Source organism: Sinohyriopsis cumingii, chromosome 9 (assembly GCF_028554795.1).
Source record: "Sinohyriopsis cumingii isolate HCF-2022 chromosome 9, ASM2855479v2, whole genome shotgun sequence".
NCBI classification, from domain to species: domain Eukaryota; kingdom Metazoa; phylum Mollusca; class Bivalvia; order Unionida; family Unionidae; genus Sinohyriopsis; species Sinohyriopsis cumingii.
In genome coordinates, this window is record NC_142969.1 from 119,285,675 (window position 1) to 119,304,790 (window position 19,116).

A 19,116-nucleotide genomic window follows, 5' to 3' on the forward strand; every position below is an offset into this window, starting at 1 on the left:
GACACATCAAAAACATATGTATGTTAATATATGACGAATAATAAATGGGACACATCAAAAACATATGTATGTTAATATATGACGAATAATAAATGGGACACATCAAAAACATATGTATGTGAATATATGACGAATAATAAATGGGACACATCAAAAACATATGTATGTTAATATATGACGAATAATAAATGGGACACATCAAAAACATATGTATGTGAATATATGACGAATAATAAATGGGACACATCAAAAACACAGATACAGCTACTTTTATGATACAGTCACGTGATTAAGAATCAAGATGAGAATTTTAAGTACATCACAACAGTCCATTTATCTTCTTTTCTCTCCTACTTTCGAGCTACTTCACTGGAAGGACTTTTTCTGCGGTTTGATCTGATTGTCTTCTGTTGGTTTTATTTGCTGTAGTGGGTTCTTCTGTTTCATTTGATCCTGAAAATATCTCCTTTTTCTCATTTTTCAGGAGCCATGGATGACCGAGTGGTTTAAGGCGCTCCCTTTTAGAGATCATTCACATCTCTCATCTTTCCATGTGGGTTCGAGTCTCAGTTCGGAATAAGTGGGTGCACAGTAATACTTGCCAGCAGCTTCCCGTGAGCTTTTGACAAAGGTTATGTACCGACCTTGACGATAGAACTACTTCGTGTCACGGGACAAGTGGGTGGACGTGACTCACCGTCTATTAAAGATTTGAACGGAGACGTGTTAGACGGAGTACTTTATTAGCCGGCTTTATATCAAGTAACCAAGAAAGTATCGAAAGTATTCTCAATGAAAGAACTCGTTAAGTGGGAAAACGTCGTATTAAGAAGTCAAGTTCACTGGAAAGGACATCCCCCTCGCAGTTTCAATTGTTCGATTGCAGCTTCACAAGTCATTGACAATGAAAAGAAACAGAGGTCTCACATACATACCTTTAACCACTTCATCCCTTTCTCCGAGTTCATTGCTCCAATAGCTACAAAACAACAACCATAGTGGGCATAGTGTGAGAACGTGTTCCTAAAAATCAAATCGTCTTTTCTGTCAGACATTTGTCTTGCATGGTGCCTTCGGAGCAGCGAATTGAAACTTAAGTTTGCAAGAAAGAGATAAATAACTGTGAACTTCTTACTCGACAGTTGCATTGACTATATTTTTCATAATCCCTTGTTGAAATATACCGACAGTCGTAATAATGGATTCCACGCCAACGCCAGTCACAATCTTCCAATCACAGCAATCCTCTAGAACTCATGGAAATCCATTCTTCCTAGAAGTAGAGTACTCCATCAGAGACGTGAACCAGCGAACTATGATTAATCAATTATTTTAACATTACCTTGTGATACTTTTATGAATCTGTTTGCCACAACAAATTATATTGTTTTACGAGAAGAATACTTCAATTGATATCATTCGGACCACGAAGCTCATCGGGAATCGGCTTTGCGAGAAATCGTTCATTCTGCAGATTAGATTACTTTCTTCGTAGAATTCAACGAATAAATCCATGAAGACTTGGACAGAAATCATCATGGCTATTACGAAACAAGAAAAGAAAGATAGGCGCACTAATCACCACTTTAATAGCTATGACGTGAGAACCCTGCAGTACATTATTTTAATGCTCGACATCTCTTCCAAATTACTTTAGCTATTTTCAAACGATCACTTTGGTAAATTATTAGACAAAGCTCACCAAACTGATTGAGCACCATCAGTCTTCTCATCGTCTCAGATTAGTTTTTCCATCGGCAAACCGCTGTTTATCATGTTACGTTATATTATGTTCGCTATTCTGGGTGTAAACATAGACCTCGCTCCTAACCAGAACATCAAGAACAACATCCGAGTCTTCAAGTAGTTTCAATACTCTATCAACTGGAACGACGTACTGAGTTTGAAGTCTGTGAGCTCTGATATCCTCGAGTAAAATGTAGTGGGAATTACAGCCATTCCGTTGCTGAGAGTCGTCTCTTTCAAAGAGGATTCTGATACAGCTTTCTTTTGCAATGAAGAAAGAAACACGTATCAAGTTCACCGAGACTTGTGTTCATCCTCATTATCTCCCTGACAGTATTTTGACAGCATGCATATTGTGTTACAACTCTTAAAGTGAGTTACAAGATAAAGCGAAGCCAACGCGTTTTGTAAAATTGAAAATATTACAGTAATTCCATTACAGCTATAATTCCAAATGTCTTTGAATGCTTCAAAGTAATTTCATACAACTATTATATATGAAAGCTGTCTTTAAATGAATGTTAGAACATTATAACTCCAGCAAATGATTAGATTAAATAAGGCTGACAGTAATACTAAGACTGCCTAATTCTAAGTATTAATTCTCTTATATACTCCTATGACAGGCCTCAGGTCTGAGCATCTCTAGATTCTGATGCTTGCATGCCAGTGTTTGTTTTATCTGTCATCACCTTGTTATCAGTAAGTGTGAAGTTCAAACATGTCAAATATAATCGTTTTCAGACTCCCACCTAACTGTCCAGTTATAATGCCCTATTTCAGTTTCCTCTGTGTGTGTGTGTGTGTGTGTGTGTGTGTGTGTGTGTGTGATTTGGATTTTTAACGTAGCTTTAACAATTTTTCAGTCATATCGATACGATGTCTGCAGTGTGGCAGTTTATAGTGATGTCTAGCACTGGGGCATCATGCCGCAGACATGTAGCATGATGTCCCATCCATTCACATTATCCTGACAACAGGCCGACCAGTCCTAACACTACCCTGTGTTTGAAAGCTAGCTTTAAATATGGGATTTCTATATTGTATTGGGCATAATAGATTGTAGGTCTATATTTCGTAAAAAAAATAAGATTAACTGACTGTTGTTGTGATGTGTTTGATTGTTTGACTGACATGCACTCCAAATACATCGTCTGAATTATTTTGTGACTTTTTACAAGAATAATCAGTTTTTTCTTGAAGACTCCGAGTATGTAATATAATCTAAAATTCCAAGAGGTAGAAATGGTAAAAATTCTATATTACTTGTGTTCAGTATTTTGTAATATCATTTACTCAGTGTATCACATACATACATCTTCTATTGTGAGCTTAAGTTTGATATTCGTATATATATATATATATATATATATATATATATATATATATATATATATATATATATATATATATATATATATATATGAAGTTGTAGAAATAGAATAGCTTTATATCACAGTAATTTCCAACAATAAGTTAAGTTCAATAACAGTACTCTGTCCAAAATCCTCAAATCAAGAAATCCAGAATTCATGTCACTTTATTTCTCATGTTGGTAAATTATTATTCTAGTTGCAGCAAGAAGTACTTAAGACATGATATTGTCTATTTAGGTGTATTAGAAGTGTATCATCGTTAGATAGTAGTACTTTATTGCTCAATGTATATTAGAAGTAACATAGACACTATGGTGATATATAGTCATAATAGTCTCATCTCCTTCATCAGTCATAATTAATGTATTTTATCTTCCAATGTATAAAATTTAGTACCAAATTTCTAACTTTATAGACTAACAAAATATCTAGTTTGACTGAATTATTGACGTCAGATAGTTAATTAATTTCATTCTTCAGCAGATTTCCATCTGTATACCGTCACTGGAGTCTCTCTCTTTCAATAAATTCGAAGACGGACCTTTCATACCATACATGATCTCGTAAAGTTCCTTAAATCTAACCATCCAATTCATGACAGGAAAAAATTGTGAAGAATGAAAGTATTGTACAAGAATTACAGAGACGTGATACTGGAATAATCCAGAGAAAAGAAAAATTGATTTCGTTGTCGTCTTTCTTTTGACATATGTTTCATCACTATGATGACTTCCAGCTTTGCAAAGTTGTATGTGATGAACTCTAAGAACAACAAACACAGTCTATATCTTCAAACAAATTGAACAAAATCAACATGGAATCTTTATCAACAACTAGCGTCTGTTGAAATTTTAAGTTTAGGTCTGAATGACGAAGCAATTAAAAAGCTACAACTTATGGGGCTGAAAATTCCATCTTTAATTATTCATTATAAATCACAGTGCACCGACAGCAAATGTAATAAAATTCAACTGTTTGAGTGACACTATAGTAACACTTTTAAGAAAGAAGTGTCAGACTATCAAGACGAGCAGGAAAGTAAATAGGAATTCTTTGGACTTTGTAACTTCAGAACAGTAAATTCTTTTCTTCTCATTTTTACCTTGTTTTTCTATGGAAATAAATTATTAAATTATTTGTTAAATATTACAAAGCTTGTTGTCTTCATTCTTTTCTTGTTGCGTCTTTTAAGAGCCTAAAGGTAACAAGATAAAGAGCTAGATAGAACAACATTCAGAGATTTGACGTTTTTGATTACTTAGGAAATGATGCACCGAGATTCTTCAGAATTTCCCAAGACAGAACATTATCTGTCTGCCCTGCCTCCGACAATGATGATGATGATACAAGAATCCCAGTGGGTAAACTTTTATAACGTGACGTGTTTGACCACCTCAGCTCTTATCGAGTTTAGACTCAAAGGAGAAAATCAATGTTCTCATAATTGACAACACTAATCCAAGTGCCATGCTAGGTTAGGTCTCATCAACAATTGTATGCATTCGTAAACAGCTAAATCGACATGTACTTGAATAACAAAAGACGTCATGAACTCACACCTTGATGCATCGGTGGTGTAGACACCTGTTACTGTGGGTGCCTTCACCGACATCATATGAGCTCTTAAAGACAAAACAAGGGCATAGTTTAGAAAGCACAGATCGTTTTCAATTGGACTTCTGGTTGGAAGAGAAATATTTGATGACTGCCGTCGATATTCGTCTGAGGCTGAATGGAAGTTATACCGTGTTTATTTGAGTTGATCTAAGATGCATCTTTGTATTTGTAGACACAGTCTTGTTTCTGCAATGGGTAGCAGCTGCAAACTTCCACATCATGGAGGCTAAGATTTACTTTTCAGAGTCGAGTTCAACGGTATTCTAGGGGACAATGTACAAACAATTTCTCGGCGTTTCTGTACATGATCAAATACTCTAGAATTAGTTTTCCTGCAGACGGGAGACAATGATACTGGATCGCATATTCCAGAGACTATTCATTAGTCAATTATAGATTTATGTCACTGAATTGTATCAGTTAAAGTACCTGTTGTGTGTGTGTGTGTGTGTGTGTGTGTGTGTGCGTGGATTATTCCCGGTTGGGGACCTTCGTTACGTTAGTGCAAGTCAGTATACTCGTTGGACATCACGTATTAATCGGATATTGTTTTTCAATCTACCGAATGTGCCTTGTGTCGAGCTTTGTCCTCATTCCAGTTTTTGACGAACTTAATGGGGACATGATGGTGACCATCTGTCTGCGAATGGGTATCGATGGTTATATACCCAGATGTTGACACCTGTACGAAGCATGTATCTGTTATAAGAAAATATCAGTGAATTATATATATATATATATATATATATATATATATATATATATATATATATATATATATATATATATATATATATATATATATATATAAAGTACCATAAATGTCTTTGTGTCTTTGTTTTGTTGTTTATGTGTGAATTTGTTTTGTCAGGATATTATTCTAAGTAGGAATGTTGAAATGCATTCGTGTATTTCTTTAGAAGATTTTTTGTGTGTTAAGTGATAACACTAGAATATTAATCTAATTTGTATTCTTTTATTTCTTTAAAAGTTTTGTTGTCTATGTTCAGGCTTATTAATTAGAAAAACAGTAACAAGAAAAAAGTGAAGACAACAAACTTTGTAAAATTTAACCAATTATTTATTTCCCTTGAATAAAAAGGGAAAAAATTAGGAAAAGAACTTACGGTTTAGAAAAATGTAAAACCAACAAACATACAATTAAATTAAATCAAATGTAAATTAAATCAAATTTACAAAACACTTCCACCATAAAGAAAAAAGAAAGATTTGTATGATAAAGCTTTCCTTTTAATAATAGATTAATTATTCCTGAGGTAAAATGACATAAGAAGAACTCTAATGAATTATAGACAGTGTACATGAAATAATGCATTTCTATACACGGGAAAGTAAGGAGGTTGTGGTTACTAAACACAATAATCGAAGAAGAAGCTGAACTAGTGTAAATTTCAAAATGTTGTAATGCCAGTATCAAAGCCAAGTATGTATTCTTGATTGTTGAATAATTTCTTTGGTGCTTATTTCATTTCTTAGAAAAATAGCACACTGGATGAACAATATCATTTTCGCCTTCTTAAACTAATACTGCTCCAACCCCAACATCACTTGCATCAACAGACAGTTTAAAAGATTGGCTGAAATTTGGAGCTGTAGAACTGGCGCGCAATTAAGTCTTTTAACTTATGAAAAGCCTCCTGACATTTTTCAGCTGAAAGGAACTTGTTTTTCTTACTCAATAAATTTGTCAGGGGTTCAGCAATTATGGAACAGTTAGAACAAAATTTCCGATAGTATCCAGCAATACCTAAAAACGCATCAGTTGCTTTTTACTAACAGGCACAGAAAATTCAAAGAGAGCCTTGACCTTAGCATCTATAGGTTCAACTTGTCCATGTCCCACGATATGTCCTAGAAAAGTTACACAAGTACAGCAGAACTCACTTTTGGATAAATTAATTGTCAAACTTGCATCCGTGAGTCTGTCAAAGAATTTCTAAATTGTTGCTAAATGTTCTTTCCATGTGTCATTGTAGATGTTGACATCATAGATGTAAGCATCACAATTATCTAGATCAGAGGTAATCATATTCATTAGATGTTGAAAAGTACTTGGCGAACCCTTCATCCCCAATTGCATCACTTTGTACTGATAAAGTCCATCTGGAGTCACGAATGCCGAAATATCCTTTGCTCTTTAATTTAGTGGAATTTGTCAAAATCCTTTCAGAAGGTCAAATTTGGTGACATACTTGGCAATTTCGACCTTATAAATACTGTTTTCGATTCTTGGTAATGGAAATTAATCTGGTTTAGTCACACTGTTCACATTCATATTTTCAGTGCACATACGGAACGTTTTATCTGGTTTCGGAACAAGTATGCATGGTGAATTCTAATTACTTTTACTGGGCTCTATGAAATCATTCTCCAGCAAATACTGAATTTCGTTTTTCAAGTATTCCTGTTTGAGAGGGTTCGTCCTGTACGGGTGGTGTTTCAGAGGTTTGGAATTTACAATTTCAATGTCATGAAAAATGTTGTTTGCTATTGTAGGAACATCTGGTGCTCATATACAAATAATATATGTTTAAGTTCATTTCTTTATTGCTGTTGCAAATATGAAAGTTTCAGGACCAGATCTTTCATAATTTCTGAATACCGAAAATTTGTCACTCCAGTATCAGTAGAATCCAATGATATTCCTTCAGTTAAATCTTCACTGAGTGGGACAGGTACAACTAAATTAATTGTATGTTTAACCTGGATATCTCTTTTAATATACTCCTTTAACATGTTATGTGACAAAGTTGCGTTTGTTTCCGCCTCCAGGAGTATTTATGATGTTATTTAAATCATTTAAATTATTTACTTTCCTGTCAACATTGTAGGGACAATAATACTTGGCCTAAAAGAGGATTTTGTGCTATGAGCAAGAGATCGAGAACTCTGAAAACTCCTTTCCTTTGAGATTGTATCATATCTTAAGGTCATTTTTGACTGAGTAGAGTGCAGATTTGCTCTTGCAACCTCACAAGCCTTTGAAAACTTATACTTAAAATTGGAAACATAATCGAGAAGATTAACTTCAGTATCTTCATTAGAAAGACGTTTCTCTTTCAACATCTGCAATGGTCTAAGCACAGTGTGTCCAAAAGCCCAGTTCAAAGGGATTGAAGCCTAAAGATTCTTGAACTGATTCCCTAACAGCAAACAAAAGTAAACGAATGCCTTCATCCCAATATTTACCCGTATCAAAACAATATGATCGAATTATATTTTACAAAGTCTGATGGATCGGCAAGGTCCGCGCCTCGTCGCCACAGGTCATTTCCTTATTATCCAGAGATCGAAGTTTCGAAAGGTGTCCCTTGCACATATTTTTGGAAAAAATACCCAGACTGTGTTTTCGGCGAGATAATTTGTAGCTAGAATGAAGGAGTTAGCTCTGTGCCGGGTTATACCAATAAGTTTTCCATATGCACCTCGTTTAGGTTAATGTTGTTACAATCTTTTTTTGCCACCTTGTGTGGCCGGGCCTGGTGGTTAGGGGTTTTAACCACCTTGTATAATCAAAGTGGCAGGCACGAACCACAGCTATTTAAAAACAAACTTGGATATGCATTTGCGACTTTATCATCTTAATGTACGTTCCCTACGCATAGTACGGCGTTCGTGAAAACGTATAATTTAGATCACTAAATTTAAGATCCCCAAGCACAGGTTCCCAAGAAAAGTCTTAGCGAGCGCCATAGATCCCGAGGGCACCGCGTTGGGGACCATTGCTATGCAATTTACGGCCCTTTTACTGTTGTCGCAGTTTCTGTTAATTCCCTTATGATCTAGATTTGCTTGATGCTGTATTGGAGTAAGAAGACCTCGGGTTTAATTATCATTATTTTCACTACTTTGTTTGTCTTTTAATTTGTATGTGTGGATGGAGCCCACATGAATTCTACGATACTGTAATTGTTTCCAGGATTATGTGTGTCACGTCCTCCTCTTTAAAGAATTTGCTCTGCAAGACGAATTATGAGATTATACGGAGTGCAGCATGCTGCGGAAGTTGATGATTATCACTGTTTTGGTGCTTGGTTATCTGGTATCCATTTAATAGTTTTGTTTCTTGCACAGTACTCTATCGTATAAACTAAGCAGTTATTAGCAGCCTCGCCTCCATCGTGATATTCTCCCCGGGATGACCACAGCTGCTGCTGTACGTCCAGTGTTTTCAACTTTGAGCCGTCTGTATAGACTGTTGTAAACCCGTGGTACCTCGTTTATATATTATATCTCCTAGAGAATTTTAACACTTATCTATAATGGTTGGTCTTTCTTGGATCCACATTATTGCGCTTAAGTTTATTTTGGGGGATTTACAGGTCTATGGATTCAGGATTTGTAAGTTGTCAAATTTAAGTTCTTTTTATAGTTCATGGATTCCCCCCTGCCCCGGTAAGTTAGAGAATATATTGTGTCTAAACGACTTCTTTCATATCTCGAATATTGTTCTGGTATGGTGTAGCGAGTTTTGAATGCAGATCATAGCCACGTACCTCAGGGCTATAAGTCTACCTGTCTTGGATTAAAACCGCGTTCGATCGTTCGACCATGTGCCACTATTTAATGTACGCACTGCTTAGTTTCTCGTCCGTTGGTGACTTGTCAGCGCCCACCCACGTTTTATTGTATACACAGCATGCTACTCAGTTGGAGGACTTGATCGACAAATGCTGTCATGTAACACCTTGGTTTCAAGGGATGCCAAGGTGTTACGTTGCACTTGATTTAGAAGATAGAATAACTGTGATGATGACACTGTGCTTATGTGCAATTTCTCGCACGAGAGGAAAGGGAGACTCCTTTCGTGCGCGTTTGCTCATTCGGGAATTTAAAAAATATTTAAAAATTAGTCGTCTCTTGTGAGATATGGCCAACCACCGGATGAAACCCAGTGTAGCGTGCTTACCGTGTCATGATGTCTGGTTGATGACATACATATATATATATATATATATATATATATATATATATATATATATATATATATATATATATATATATATATATATATATATATATATATATATATATATATCCTTGTTAACTTATGCATTTGCTTTAGTTAAGCAAGTCCGCATTCCTCGCCGCAGTGTATTTGTTCCCCCCTCCATCCGCATTGATTAATTATACTTTATGTAATATTTATAGTGATTATTTATTGTTTGACACTATTTTATTACCCAATGTGTGTGCTATACGTTTCCCAATTATTTATTATTGATATATATTTACTTAATTTGTTATTTATAATCAATAATTTGTTCAGCATTATTGTGGATTTGTATAAATTCTTTAAATCTTACCGTTTTTCCCATATTCCAGAAATATAGCCCAGGATATTGCATAATATTGAGTCGATATTAATATTTCCTGGCTGTATCTGTCCTATGAAGTTAAGGAGGGCTTTTAATTTATTTTGTTTAACATGAATTTATCCCGTTGCACTTGGTATCGTGGGTATTCATTAAAAATATGTTAGAGGCTTCTAGGATAGGGTTGTATGGGCAGTTAGTACCCCTATGTATTATAATAAATTTGAAGTAAGCGCATTTTGTTATAACGCGGGGCCCCGAGTGGCCGAGTGGACTAAAGCGCTCTCCGTTACGAATCACTGCCATCTCACCTCTGTCTGCGTCGGTTCGAGTCTAGGATTCGGCTAATGTAGGTATGTGAGAAAGCTTGCCAGTAGCTTCTCGTGGGTCGGTGGTTCTTCCTGGGGTTTTCCCGGGTTCTTCCTCCACCATTAATACTGGCCGCCATGCATAGCCTATTGTGTGCTGAAAAATGGCGTTAAACCCCACAACAACAACAATTGTTATAACGCCGAGTTCTAAGGAATTATTGGATTTTTGTGACTATTTATTTGATTATTGGAACTCGGTCCAGTGGAAATATCCCTTAGCCCGAAATAATTAGCCAATTACTAGGAGCAAATGTCACGGAGTGAAGTGTTAGTAAGTTTCCATGATGCCATGGTTTACTTTTAGAGAATTCAGGTCAGAGCCGTATGAGTGTCCCTGTTGTTCCATAGTCACTGTTAACATCTAGTGTTGTACATTGGTTGTGTGACAGGTGCATTATTTATGGTTGGATACGGCTAAATTACACAATGGAATAAACAAGAAGTGTCTCGACAGATACCGTTTAAGTCGACATGGTGGCAAATGTTATGCACTTTTACAGGCAAAATGTGGCCCGAAACCATGATTCGACTGGCCTAAGGTAATTTAGTAAAATAGTCCCCTGTGTTGAGGGATATTTGTATAGTTTTACGTTGTGAACTGCTGACGGTACGGAACGTTGATAAAGAGGAACTATGCAGATGTATGGTTGATAGACAATCGGAAAGTTGTAAGATCTGTGGTCTTACATTGATTAGAGTAAAATTATTTATAGAATGGACACGATGGGCTTTCTAATTTACAACAGAAGTTGTATAGAAGTCTTTGGATTGGGGAGTCTTATGACTTCCAGCGGAATCACATCAGGGTTTGACACCGCTCGTTGAAGCAAATACCCCTGTTTTGTAACAGTATATTATCCGGCAGACACCTTCAAAAACTACCAGTCTATGGTGTTATTCCAGTCTTGAGTCTGTTTCTTACTTTAGTTTCCCGGGGGTTTACTGAATTAGGGACTTTATGTTTCTGCTACGTTGTGTGTGTCTAAAGAAGCTTTCCTCCATTAGGACTTCTGTCCTTTCCGTTCGTTTGTTTTGGGGCGAATGAGTTTGAATTCTCCCCATGAACTTTACTGAGCTCTGATATTGTGGACTTATCACTTATGTTTCTCATTTGTGCATCTTTGTTCTTAACGACATGTATTAACTCTTTGGGATGTTATTTGTATCTTTTGGGTATGAGAGTAGTGGGTCTGCTTTTTCTTTTTGTCCTTTATTGTTCTTTCCAAGTTGGTGACTTGAACTTTCCTAGTTGTTAATTTTGGTAAGAAGGTTTTATTCGTTTGGGGTTTTTTGTGGGGTTTTTTCCGTCATTATTGGTATACCCTGCTTTGCTGTTTTCATTAGAAGGTCGTGGCTTCTGATTTGATTTTGTTGTATTTGGTTTCACCCCGTCATTATTTTTTAATGAATTTTAAAAGCCATTTAATAGGTTGGGGGGGGGTACATTTAACATTTTGATGAGATCAACAGTGTCTAGTTCTTCTATCAACATGTATTTTTATAACTGAGGGCCCTGGTGTTTGACTGTTGTTGATTTGTTACGATTGTTTGTTTGATCTTGTGTCATTGTGTTTTTGTTCTACATTGTTTCGTTTGGAATCCTACATGTGAATCATAAGTTTTGTCTGATGCAGGAGATTTATTCCCTGATCCCTGAGAGTTTTGTGTATCCGTATCTGGGTTTTCCATATTAGGGGTTCATTTACATGTACATCTTCTGTTCCTGGCCCACCGTTTATTTGGGGCCCATTTATAGACTGAATCTTAATTTCAAGGAGTAATTTCTGTTCGTCTGGGAAGAGGGCAAGTTCAGGTATACTAACACTTAATTTTCTCCCTTTTGCTTCCTTCCCGTTTTGTTCAGGGATTGGTAGTATATTGTCCCCTCCTAGTGATGGTCTTGGGACTGATGACATTGGAATTGTGTCATTCGATTTTTGATACGAGCCATCCCTAGTCCTGTCGAAAATTAAGGATATTTCTAGGTCATCACCCTGGGTGGTGGGGGTGGCATAGTTGCATTAAAATGTAAATTCCTAACAAAAACCGCCTTTCCAGTATGATCTGACTCAGTAAGTATTATGGGTGTGTTGGCGGTGGTGGGAGTTGGCAACGTGCAGGGATTCCACCCAAGTATTTGATAGTATGGGTCGTATCACCTGTTTATGAGAATAGTTGCGCAAATGTCTTAAGTTGCTCAGCTGCAATTTATCCGCAGGCACTAAACAATCTGGGTTGATTTTTTATTTCAAATTTAAATTTTGGTGCCAAAAGTAAATGTCAGTTGTAAAGTGTACTTGTAAGTTTTGTGACATTTTATAAAATTTCAGATAAATTTAGATTAATACGTTTTCCAAGTTGTATTTTGAAGTTAGTTGTTAGAATTGTATGAGATGAAACAAAGAAAGTAAATGTTAATTGTAGACTGTTCATTTTTTTTTTTATTTGATTGTACAGAGATTCTTTGTTTTTACCCGAAGGTTTATAGCCAGATGTTTTCATACCTTTTCCAGTCCTTAGATTCCTAACCATAATTTCGGTAAGTGAAATAAGCTAAGATGGTACCTTGTTATTTCAGACTCTTTTTGGCTGGGGTGAGCTGGTTGGCTGGCTGGCGAGCTGACTGGGCTGGAGCTTGGGAAATGGAACTGGGCTTGGAAATGGATCTGGCTGGCTAGATCTCTGCTTGCTGATGTATTTATCTTGGTTGGTCATTGTTGGCTGGAACTCCTCCTCTCTCTTCTCTGCTGTCTCCTCTGCTGGCTCCTTTTGAAAGACGTTGTTAATTGATAGCAGCCAGTAGTTTTCAGCTGGACGATAATGCGGTTTTGAAAGCACGACAGTGGTACGTCCGTCTACGTCCCTCCAAGGGCCACGAGTGAATGGTACCTCAGGAGCGAACGCACTGATTTATATGGTTTAAATACGTACGTGAAGGAAATCGTATCTCACAGCTGAGACGAGACGTCAACAACAACATTAAAGGTTTAGAGTTTGCTTTGGGTTTTGTGGGATGTAACACAATTTTAGCACACGATAGGCTTATACATGGGAATGGTAAGATAAAGGTTTCAACAATTCTCTCTGAAACAGAGATACTACTCAGTAAATGCAAAAACAGTTATTATTTATATGTCTTTCACAACTAAAACTTAAACCTCTCGCAGCTTTCTTTTCTGCCTTGTGTGGGATAGTATGATAGTATCTGTATATGTGTGTCAACACTCCTACCTTTGTGTGCGATAGTATACAAGTATGTTTAATTATACATGTAAGCGTTCCTGCTCTTTCTCTCCATATACACTATTTGTGATAGTATATAAGTAGGTTTGCGTATAGTGTGTATGATTTTTCCTACTCATTTCATGGATGTTTGTATATATTTGTAAGCGTTCCTACTGTTTTTGTTGGTTAATAAGTGTTGGTGATATCCAGTAGATGAGTGGGTGATAGTCAAATTGCGTATTAATTAGTAGGTGTGGATGTTGGTCAGTAATTATTAGTGACAATCAGTATATATATATATATATATATATATATATATATATATATATATATATATATATATATATATATATATAAAGAGAGAGAGAGAGAGCCTCCAGAGACCACCAAGTTTATCTTACGGACAGTTTCAATATCACATTTCCCATTCCCTCCCACATAGTGGGTTATCATTACATTTCCCATTTTCACCAAAACATTCCTACGATGTTAATACAATAGACGTTTTTAGCACTGTATTTTCCGTTCCACACTCCAACATTGTCCCCATTAGCATCACGCCACCTCACCCATACTGTCCCCCATTTCCATTAGTATGATAATTATCGGACTAATTGCTATTGAACAATTTCAATTTGTCTTCAATTTGTTTGATCCGGTATTAGACCATTAATGGAATTCCATCCAACTTCCTAAGTAAATGCTGTATTTATATTACAACTGTCTGAATAAGTCTATTCTGTGTTCACTTTTTAAGTTTGTTTTTGGATCAACTTCTGCAATACACCATAGTTAACTCATGGTAAGTACTCTCATTAAACCTTTAAATAAGCAAGTCTATTCCATTCTCTATTTCTCAGGAGAAAAAAATGTTTTTAAGCATTTCAGTGCCGAATGAACATAATTAAGATTATTACTACTAAACGTCAACATAGACATAAACATCGATTTATAAATCATATGAATATTATGAACAAGTCTTGTAGGCCAGACTTAACTAAAGATATTCTGTAGACATTACAGCCAGGACTTAGAATTATACAAATTAGATGCAATCATGTACCAGATGCTACCATATATATATATATATATATATATATATATATATATATATATATATATATATATATATATATATATATATATATATATATATAGAGAGAGAGAGAGAGAGAGAGAGAGAGAGAGAGAGAGAATTATAAATATACACCAGACAGAAAGGAAGGTGCATGCATTATGGACTGACTTGTGCAGGTAAGGCGATGGGTGCCATTTACCCATGCACCTTGGTTCAAGTCTCCGTAGATTACAAATTAAACATTCTCTACCTGTATGATTATATATATATATATATATATATATATATATATATATATATATATATATATATATATATATATATATATATATATATGGATAACATGCCCAACACAATTGAAACAGACAATTTCAACAAGTTTTTCCTCTCTCTCTCTCTCTCTCTCTCTCTCTCTCTCTCTCTCTATATATATATATATATATATATATATATATATATATATATATATATATATATATATATATATATATATATATATATATGTGTGTGTGTGTGTGTGTGTGTGTGTGTGTTGAGAATATACTTTTGGTATTAAGGTGATTCATTATTGTGAGTTAATATGTATATTTTAATTCTTTTCATATGAAATTAATATTTCCATATAAATAATCAATAATTAAAAAGGTTTATTTGGTTATTATAATTGATATCACTGGTCAACAGTGAAATCATTACTGACTTGAAAAGGCCCTAATCTGTAGTATTTTGGTGTGCCGAACACGAATATAACCGTGAAAAATTTGTATTGGCTCTCGTTTTGAAGATATTCATATACCTCATTTTCTATGTTTCACTGTGTAAATTTCTCCAGTAGGACTGCAGCAACATCCGGAATAATGATGTAACATTGCATAATACCATCATGCTCACATCATCCACAGTTGATTGCATCATTTTCTGATGCAATGCAATACTAATGCCATGCGGCTGCTGAAGTAAGTTGACGTCAGCAGTGTACTATACATGTGTAGGCCTATTATACTAATGCCAGGCGGCTGCTGAAGCTGATGTAAGCAGTGTACTATATAAAGCCCAATCAGATAGGTTCAGCATTTAAAATATTTTAGACGTTGTGCGAGACAGTTCAAGCTACTGTTACATAAAACTTATTATTTTATCCATTTACGTACAATAAAGAACAGTAATGCCTCGAAAGTGTGTTAATACCGCGGACAATTTTTGCTATATTTGTGGGGAAGTGACATTTGCCAACCAGAAGAAAAGTATCAATTCTCAAGTGAAGAAGGCATATCATCTTTACTTCGGATGCAAGGTTGGTGACCAAGACAAGCCTTGGGCTCCGCATATATGCTGTGCTACATGTACAACACAGCTTTCACAGTGGTTGAATTGCTAAAGGTCATCAATGCCGTTTGCAGTCCCAATGGTGTGGAGAGAGCCAAGCAACCACCTAAATGACTGTTACTTCTGCTTGGTTCCTCCTCTTTCCGGCGGAATAACGAAGCGAAAGAAGTCGAGAATAGTCTACCCAAACATTCCGTCTGCATTGAGACCAGTTCCACATGGTGAGGGACTTCCTATTCCAGAACCTCCAGCAGAATATTCTCTTGATTCATCTGACGAAGACAAAGGTGAGTCGACCTGTTCTTCTCCTGGTCCATCAGCATGCAGTGATCCAGATTTTCACTGTGGTGCATCATCAACCCCACACAGAATAACACAGGAAGAACTAAATGACCTGATTCGTGATTTGGACTTATCAAAGAACAAGGCAGAATTGCTAGGATCAAGACTCCAACAATGGAATCTTCTAGAAGAAGATGTCACAATTACTGCATATCGAAAGCGCCACCAGCAATTGGAGCCTTTCTTCAGAAAGGAAAGTAATCTGATATTCTGTTCCGATATTGAGGGCCCCATGAATGCTTTAAAAATCACTCATGACCCACAAGAATGGAGACTATTTGTGGACTCTTCGAAACTGAGTCTCAAGGCTGTGCTTTTGCACAATGGAAACATTCTTCCATCTATTCCAGTAGCGTATGCTGTCGACATGAAAGAGACATACGATAACTTAAGGCAGCTACTGAATTCCATTGAGTATAACAAGTACAGCTGGCACCTCTGTGGTGATTTGAAGGTAGTTGCCCTTTTAATGGGACTGCAGCAAGGATATACAAAATACATGTGTTTCTTATGCGAGTGGGATAGCCGAGCAAGGGAAATGCACTACATGAGGAAGGAATGGACTCACAGGCAGAATGTAGCCATTGGAGAGAAGAATATCCAACACCCAGCTCTGGTTGAGGCTCAGAAAATCTTGCTACCACCCCTTCACATCAAACTAGGTTTGATGAAGAACTTCGTGAAAGCCATTGACCGGACTTTGCCAGCATTCCGATACCTGCATGAAAAATTCCCTCGACTCAGCGAAGCAAAGATTAAAGAGGGAGTTTTTGTGGGTCCTCAGATTCGAGAGCTTTTCAAAGATGACCGGTTCAACAACTTGCTGGAAGGTGACGCGAAACAAGCATGGAATGCTTTTCGCCTAGTTTCTACAAACTTCCTCGGAAATGTTAGGGCAGAAAACTATAAGGAACTAGTAGAAGACATGTTGATGAAGTATAAGAAACTTGGCTGCAATATGTCTCTAAAGATTCACTTCCTTCATTCCCATTTGGATTTCTTTCCTAGCAACTGTGGTATTGTTAGTGATGAACACGGCGAACGTTTTCATCAAGATATCGCAACAATGGAACAAAGATACCAGGGAAAATGGTCCACTACAATGCTGGCTGACTACTGCTGGACACTCCTCAGAGATGCTCCCGAACAGCTGTACAAGAGACAGGCGAAGAAATCTAAGATGTAGTCAATGACTTGATTTTTTATAGGTAGGCTATTACAGTTGACCTTTTACTATTGGAATGCATTTCGTTATGTAAACATTAATTTCTTGCAGATTACAAAAAAACTAGAGCCAATTTTGCAATTTGACTGTCATATTTGTGTTCAGCACATAAAAATTGATAAGAATTGACTAATTTTATTTCAGTAACATGACTTTTGTAAAAATTTGTTGTCCAGTGTATTTAACACAATGTCATGGACTATACTGAACATGCATCCAGGTGAAATTGTATTCATGGATTGCAATATAGGTATGTTGTTTAATACAAAATGCATATATCAAACATACCTGAAACAATATGTGACATAAATACTCAACCAAGCCAGCATATGTCAGTATGTCCATGTGTCTGAACAAAATACCGTATATACCGAGCTAGAGATCACAATACCATTACAGAGAACATGAGAAAAACATGGAGATTCTATAAATGGGTTGAACTCTCGCTCCTCTGTTAAATCGGTATGAAATATGGTACAAAAGCTCAATGTCAAAAAACTGCTGTATCAAACATTTTACAAAATCTGATGAAATGGTCATATGCGTAACATAAATCTCAACTACAGTGAACGAGACATTCTCATAAACCTTACAAGAGGATTATTCTGAAAATTTCCGCCGTACCCAAAACCTGATAGATAAGGTTCCTCAAACTTGCAAATCTTGTAGTGCTGAAGATTACAATTAACTAGTCACTCATTGACCTACGAGATTCTATTAATCGAGCCTAAGACACTTCAGCAGGAATATGATACCCACCTTCAGCTTTTGAAACAGGTGATGCAGTTATGACTACAAAGACGAGTTGATCACTTGATAGACCAAGTAGTTAATATTGTGTTTTGAGCAAATTAATGATCTATTCAATTCTTCCTATAGGGGCTCATTCAAAAATAAATTCGGTGTGACTGGTCTGGTGACACTTACTTACAAACTGACGTTTAAACACACACACACACACGAACACACACACACCCATATATATATATATATATATATATATATATATATATATATATATATATATATATATATATATATCCTTCACATTTTAATTCACCTAGTGGTTAGAGCGTCCGCTTCGGATGCGGGAGGTCGTGGGTTCGATCCCCGGCCGAGTCATACCAGAGACTTAAAAAATGGTACTAACAGCTGCCTCGCTTGGCGTTCAGCATTAAGAGGTTAGTGTTAGGACTGGTCGGCCTGTTGTCAGGATAATGTGAATGGGTGGGACATAATGCTACATGTCTGCGGCATGATGCCCCAGTGCTAGACATCACTATAAACTGCCACACTGCAGACATCGTAGCGATATGACTGAAAAATTGTTAAAGCTACGTTAAAAATCAATATCACATCACATCACACATCACATTTTAATTTTAACATTTGTAAACATGTATACCTTTCCACAATCTTCTGTAATTTGAGTCTTTACCTATATACAAATTTTCTAAGGTTCTGTCTGGACTGG